Genomic DNA, 7,317 nt, shown 5'->3' on the forward strand with positions numbered 1-7,317 from the left:
CATGAATAATAAGTATATGCATACTTATATGTATAAAAGTAATTCCTATAAAATAATATGATGGAGTATCTCACATAGAGTTATTTGAAATATTATTTAGTTCATCATCAAATATATATATGTATTTCTAAAGCTACGAAGAAAAATAATCATAGTCTCTACTAATTTGTAATATTTGACCTTGGTTATGATCATATACGTTTAGATTAAATAATAAAAGGGCAAAGATCAAAGAAACATCATGATCCTTGGTCTTTTTGACCTTATCTGTACGTACATTGTTGTCTATTTTCTCCTTAGTTTTATTATTTATCCAAATAACATGAGTATCAAAGAATTATTTCTTTTTATTTCATACTTTACTCTTAGGATATTTTGTTGACTTACATATATATAATATATATCTATATATGGAATAATAAGCCCACATCTTTTTTATCTAAGAAAAATGAAAAACATTGCTTTAGATATGTTTATTTAGGCATTTGTGGAAGGCAAATCTATGGATGTAATGGAAAAAGTTATTGAGTTGCTTATACACACTATGTGCCAAAATATACCAAAAATAATATTTAAAGTATACATAAAATACGTAGTTTCATCCCTTAATTTATCTGTGATTAAATTTGGAAAGTTTTTTAACAAAATTTCATGATTTTTTTTACGTAATAAGCAAAATGCAGCACATTAGTCAAACATGTTTTTATGCTTGTAGAAAACGTTCTTCAGATTGCTTTGAGTTTGTCACGTTTGTGCTTCTCACTCATACATATTCAAAGTAGTGCTGCGATAGAACTTATTTATTTGGTCCAGTCCAATCATAGGAACTGTCTTAGGTGTAGTCAGTACTAGAACTGATGAATAAAGAAGGAATAAAGTTGAGTGACGTCATCAACTTTATCAGTTTTAGGACTATTATGCAGGACTGAATTGGACCAGACTGAAATTGAACTGGATGGGACTGTAGTCTTCAGTCCGAAACAAGGATGGAAACAACAACCATTAAAAGTAATATACCTCATCGCCACATACTAACAATTTCAAGAAATTTTCATGATGCTGAGTGAGCTTAATTATGTGTTTATCAATCTGATTTCGGTTTGAATTTTTGTATAATCTGTTAGTGGATGTGAAACAAACTATAAATTCATCTTTTGTACGGAAATTATTTACGTTAAACTGTAATGAATTTTAGTTTCCATGAACTTGACTAAAAATTCCATTCAAAGTTTTTTCGAAATCATGTACTTTTATCAATTTTTCTTCACTAATCAATTCACAACTAACATATTACATTTCTACATATTTTAAAAACGTGTGTTTTGTATGGACCATTACCATGATAATTGGATTGAAGATTTTAAGCATTTCTGTTGCCTTTTTCTCATTCTTATTACAAATTTTAATTTATAAATTTTTTTTCATTTAATACAACCCTTGATCAATTAAAAAAAAAGCTTTCCTGAGCGTGGTGTTTATTAAGCTGCGTCGTTCAATATTTATTGCATTGTATTTTGGCTGGAGATGGAATTTGTGTAATAAAGGGAGGCGAAGACATATCTATACCACCTGTTGACTTACCAAAGTTTTAGCCATTTTAAACAAATATTTAATGACAGCTCGATACTCTATTTTGTCCATTTTAACAATTACAGTCATATCAATTCACTCAAACGACTGTTACATGACAACTGCGCGTCCGAAATGGGAGGAATTTTAGTGTGAAAAACTCTAAATAGATCCTAAATATAAACTTTTATTTACGAGTGCTGCAATCTTCACAGGGTAGATGGAAACTTTTCAGACCACCCTTGTATATTTTATTATTCATTTTTTAATCAACTTATATCAAAGATAGGAAAAAACTATTCTTTTGGAGGAAGATGTTAACACACACAGGATCTATTAAAAATGAATAAAAAAGGAGAATGAGCACACGCATCAATTGTTTTTCCTTTTCTAATCCGCAAACTTAGTTATTTTTTTACACAAATCCCGTCATTCATAATGGTTTCAACTTAACTTGTTGTGGTATGGTCACAAAACACAACAAACATACTATAAACAGTGTGAGGACTTAAAAATTAGAAAATTTTAAAAGCTCTTTTTAATTTCAACATAATTTTATCTGTGCCATTTTTATGGCGAAATTTTCCAGCAAAAGTTGGTCATTCAATAATTTTCTTCACATTGTATTCAATATGTCCCCCTCAATTCTGCATGATGGCTTCAATACAGGGACGAACAGAAGCACAGTAGGCCTTCATGAGGTCCGAGGACAAGTTGCTTCACTCCGCCGTGATCAAGCCCTTCAGGACATCGAAACTTTGGTGATAATTTTTGTTCTTCTTGCCCTGAAGCACGTACTAAACAACAAAGTCCAGTAGGGTCATGTCTGGTAAGGACGAAGGCCAGAAGTCTGCCAGCCAGAAAGCTGTCATGTTCTCCCTGCAGAAATATGCACCTTCTTGGACGTTTGTGCTGTGGCGCAATCCTGGGTAAACTCATACTTGTCTCTGGGGAACGAGCTCTTCCACCATGGTAAGACATGGTACATGAAGACCTTGTAGTAGACATCCGTGTTAACTTTCGCGTTGGCCTTAAAGAAGTAGGGGTCTTGCTGCGTCGGATACCATTTCTCCTGTTCAGAACAGCATCCCCTGTGAAGATATTCTTCTCGGAGATCGACTTGAGCGCGGAGAAGATCGCACACCCTCTTCCGTTTTCGTGTTGCTCTGACATTTTTGATCGCACAAAAACAAAATAAACATCAAATTGTAGCTTTTTGTCAGTTCTTTTGAGTGGCACCAAGTAAAAAATTGTCAGATTTCTAGAATAGAAAGTAGGCACCTCAAGGAGGATTCTAACTTTTCAGTCCTCCCCCTGTACTTTAAATTCATTCCAGTTTAAATTGTTGACTGACAACTTCATTATATATCTCAGGTACAAATATGTGTTAACTGCTAAACTAAATTTAAATCGAGTTTAATTGATAAACTATCAAGATAGATCAAACGCTGATGAACAACATCTCAAATTATTCTATTCGTTGGTTAACGTTGCGAGTGACATTAAATAAAATTTAACGGCAAAATATTTAAAAAAAGGAAGTCACTAAAAAATTAATTTTTACACATTTGTAATATTGTAAATTTTTTTTGTAATAAATTACTTATGACTGTACCCATAACACTTTATAAGTTACTACATTCGTTCTAGTGACTGTATAACTTAAACAGATTGTAAAACTAAATCATATAATCTTTGAAATACTCTAATTAAAAATAATAATTAATATTTCCAAACTTTTTGAATAATTTATAAGTATAAACTTAAAAACAGTATACAATATTAAATCGAAGCATCTGATTATACAATATACTTACGTATATGCAAAATATAATAATAATTATTTATACTTTAGTAGGTTTTTCACAAAGATTTAAAAATTAATTTTCAGAAGCAAGGGTACTAAATACTTTTTTGTCAAGTTTTGACTTTTGTATAATATAAGTATTTCAAAATATATGAATATACATACAAAATATGTACGTATATTTACGGCTGTTTGGGAAAAAAGTTGAGGATATCATTTTTCAAAGTAGTTTTTTTTTCAAAGGCATAAGTAAAATAGCAAAAGGCAAACATTAGCTTTGTTTAATTGTATTTTAAATATTTAAAAGTTATGTTTGAAAAATAGCAAAAAAGGAAGTTACTTGTCAAACAAAAATAACTCAACTCAATTTAAAAAAAAGTACATTGTAATATGTTTGACCTTGGTGATTTTTTTGTCATTAGTGATCTATTATGCAGCAGGTGATATACATACTTGTATATTAGCGCCAATTATAGCCTGTCAATGGTGCAAGTAACTAAGGTAAATGCAAGTATGTAAACAAAGATAACTAGTTTTAAATATCATGTTATAACATCCCGTGGGAATTAAAATGAGGACTCTCACACAAAAATATATATCTCATTTATTTCGTTTTTTTCCACAAAATTTAATTGACAGTGACAAAGATTCTTTACTTGGAATATATCAAAGTACTTAATGGGCCAAAAGAGGAGTGTTTTTATTTCAAAGTTGTACATAAGATACTCGTATACACCAAGAAGGATCTTCACTTTTTATGGGTAGATTTGATTACAACTTATGGCGAAGAGAACCTTCAAATCCTTCTCCAATAAAATAGCACAACGACTTAATCGTGATTACAGGCATTAAAAGATACAAAATAATAACAAGAAATAAACAAGAGTGCCAAGTTACGTCATTGATGGGCCAGATTATATTTTATTATATATATATAAAAATATGTTACATATTACTTTTGATTTGATTGTCAGTTAATAATTTTTTATCAATCCTTTGCATTTTCAAAAATGAACGGACTGTTTATTACTTAAAAGTTTTATTCATTTTAAAAGTTTAAATTATTATCAATAGTTAAAATCTACTCAAATAAGAATTGAAAATGTTGCCAGGTCATTTATAATTATCCCATTTTAATCGAAATTAAAAAAATATATAACATTTATAAACGTACATTTGACTTAAAATTAAGTTTCTCTTTTTTTTGACTTAAGTATATTAGTTTATTTTTTAAGTAAGTCTTATTCTCTTCAAATGGAATTAATTATATTGTCCAACAGTAAAAATGGTACAAAAATAATATAGGCTAAGTTTAATAGAATTTGATTTCCTGATTCCAAATATGGGCTTATTTTTTCTCTACTAGCCTCGTGGCCTTCAGGAAGAGTCCAATCATTTTTTCTATTTTTAAGGTTCATAGCTTTTGTGAGCACTTGGTCTGGAAGATAAAGGAACATTATCTGAATACCCCCATTTTAAAGCCCAATGTTGAAAAATTCTAAAACTATTTTAGAGTTATCATTGTTTAAAGTTGAAAATAGGTTTTTTTTTATTCATAAGCACATAGCTTCAAGGAGAATATTTTCAAAAGTTTAAAAGTATCTCATTGGATAGTTGAAAATATGAACTTTAATTTAAAAAAATAGAACCTCCCACAAAACGCTCTCCATGGTTGTCAATTTGAGATAAGGTCACGACAATAATTCAAGGATAAAAATCATTTCTGAATTGATCTCATAAGAAAATGCCATATATTTGCACGTCATAGCTTAAAGAAAAAGACAGAGAATAAAAGAAGGGAATATTTATAGTGTTAATTGAAATTACATCGAGAGAGTATTATCTCGAGTTCGGGATCGGTATTCATCAATGAAGAAGTGTGCATGTGTGTATGGAATTCCATGGAAACTGTCCCTGGCTTCTAGGATTGTATTTTGTGAATTCTTCAACATTGGACTTTGAAGTATATACAGATAATGTATCTTTATCTTTAACAATAAGTGCTTAGGAAAGCTTTGTACCTTCTATGGTCTTTTTCTAAAAGCCACGAGGCTAGCAGAGAAAAAAAATAGGATAGTGTTGGATAGTGTTATTAAAGGTATTTTGATCCTGAAAAATATTCATACAAGTATTTCATGGATTAAGTCAGGAACTGGAAGGTCATTGGTTCTTTACAGTCTAAAAATATAATATACAGACGCTTGTGACGTCACTTTTTGTTGGGTTTTTATTCATAAAAACATAAAAATTATATGTTTTTAGATTTCAATCTGTATTTTCGTTTTGTTATCTACAGATTCCAAAATGGCTTCGATGGATCAAATTATATTTGCAGTTTAAATTTTTGTTCTTATTAATACAAAATTTATACTCATCCATCAAATTTATTCTCATCAACCAAATTTATACTAATCAACCAAATTTATACTGCTTTTGCCATTTAATAGAAATGTTGAATTTTTCATTTTTTTTTACGTCGAAATACATTAAAATGACTGTAATAGGAATCATTTTTTAGATTTGTGGCCTACAAAGTCCTTTTCTAAAAGAAAAATTACAACATCTACATGAATTAATAGTATTTTTTACTTTAATCCTCGATTTATGAACATTCTTTTTTTTTGACATAGTTAATAAACTAGAGTGAAACGTTAACAAAGTTTAAATTGACTCAAAATTACAGTAGTGAATCAGGTTTGGGCATCAAAAAGATGTAATTTGTGATTATTATTCTTGAAATATTATAATTTCATTTTGAATTAAATTATTATATGAAATATTAGTTACTTTTAACAAACTTTTGTCACTAAACTTGGCTTCATTAATTTTGATAATATTGAGTCTGATATATAGAATAACAGCTGGTATTACATTTGTGGCAACGATTATACCTTAAATTGAAAAAAGATAAGTAAAAAAGCAAAATAACTTCTTAAAAGTGTAAAAATTAATCAAATTCACCAAACCTTGATTAAAAATGAAAAATTTCCAAAGGATTCCAAGAAAATAAATTTTTAAAGCAAAACAACGATACTTTTATTTTGAAAGATTTTTCAGAATCGTATTTATGCTCTTTTCAGTATTAAAAGCTATTTTAAACAGATTTAAAGCAATTTTATCAAATTTGGGTTTCTGAAAATCCCAATTCACTAATGCAGGGTAAAACGATCTAAAATAAGAAAAAATAACAAATCGTTTGTAGATATATGTTTGGAAATTTAAAAAAATATTTTAGTTATTTCTCTAACTTTTTTTAAATAGAAAAAAATATTTTGTATGCACAATAAAAAAATAAAAAAATGAAGGCCACAAAATTGACCGTGTTTTAGAAATTCCAATACATTTTAGATTAGAATAACAACATATAAAATTTGTAAGAAAGTTATGATATACAACTTTATAATCATTAAATGAGTACTTAAAAAAAATAATTTGATAAAATTGAATCAAGATTACTGACTTAATATAAGTTATTGCACTCTGTAGAACACGAAAACATACATTTTGGCTTATTAAGAATATTTTGATGTTTTTAAGAGGTAAAAAAGTCAAAAACATACAATTTCAATGTAAGGCTAATAATTTTTTTTTTGACTAATAGTGCTATCAATTACATTTTCTAGAGGGAAAATTATTTTTATAAAAACGACTACATTTTGAGTTCATTTATATATCAAATGCAAATATCTATGTGTGTTTCTTTGGGAAATACGCTCAAACCAATAAATGGAGTTTATTTATTTTTTCATGTAAGTTTTTAACACTCAAAAAATGGTTCTGGTAACCCTGTTTTTGTTTTCATGGGCATGGTAGCCTATAAATACCATTTTTCTAAAAATGATTTTTTGTATAATATTTCATATTATACAAAAAATAAAGACCTTAAAATTGTAAGAATGATTCTCACTGCAAGTTGGTATGTATCTTTGCACTCTTTTTTT

General features: G+C 28.5%; 1 long non-coding RNA gene across 1 annotated transcript; it reads left to right on the forward strand.

Moving 5' to 3' along the window:
• The first annotated feature begins 748 nt into the window (after positions 1-748).
• Positions 749-4,549, forward strand: LOC121128034 (uncharacterized). The gene is made up of 2 exons (XR_005868012.2): positions 749-1,008; positions 4,016-4,549. It is a non-coding gene; the product is annotated as an uncharacterized lncRNA (long non-coding RNA).
• The last annotated feature ends 2,768 nt before the right edge of the window (positions 4,550-7,317 follow it).

The sequence above is a fragment of the Lepeophtheirus salmonis genome, chromosome 13, assembly GCF_016086655.4.
Source record: "Lepeophtheirus salmonis chromosome 13, UVic_Lsal_1.4, whole genome shotgun sequence".
Taxonomy (NCBI): Eukaryota; Metazoa; Arthropoda; class Copepoda; order Siphonostomatoida; family Caligidae; genus Lepeophtheirus; species Lepeophtheirus salmonis.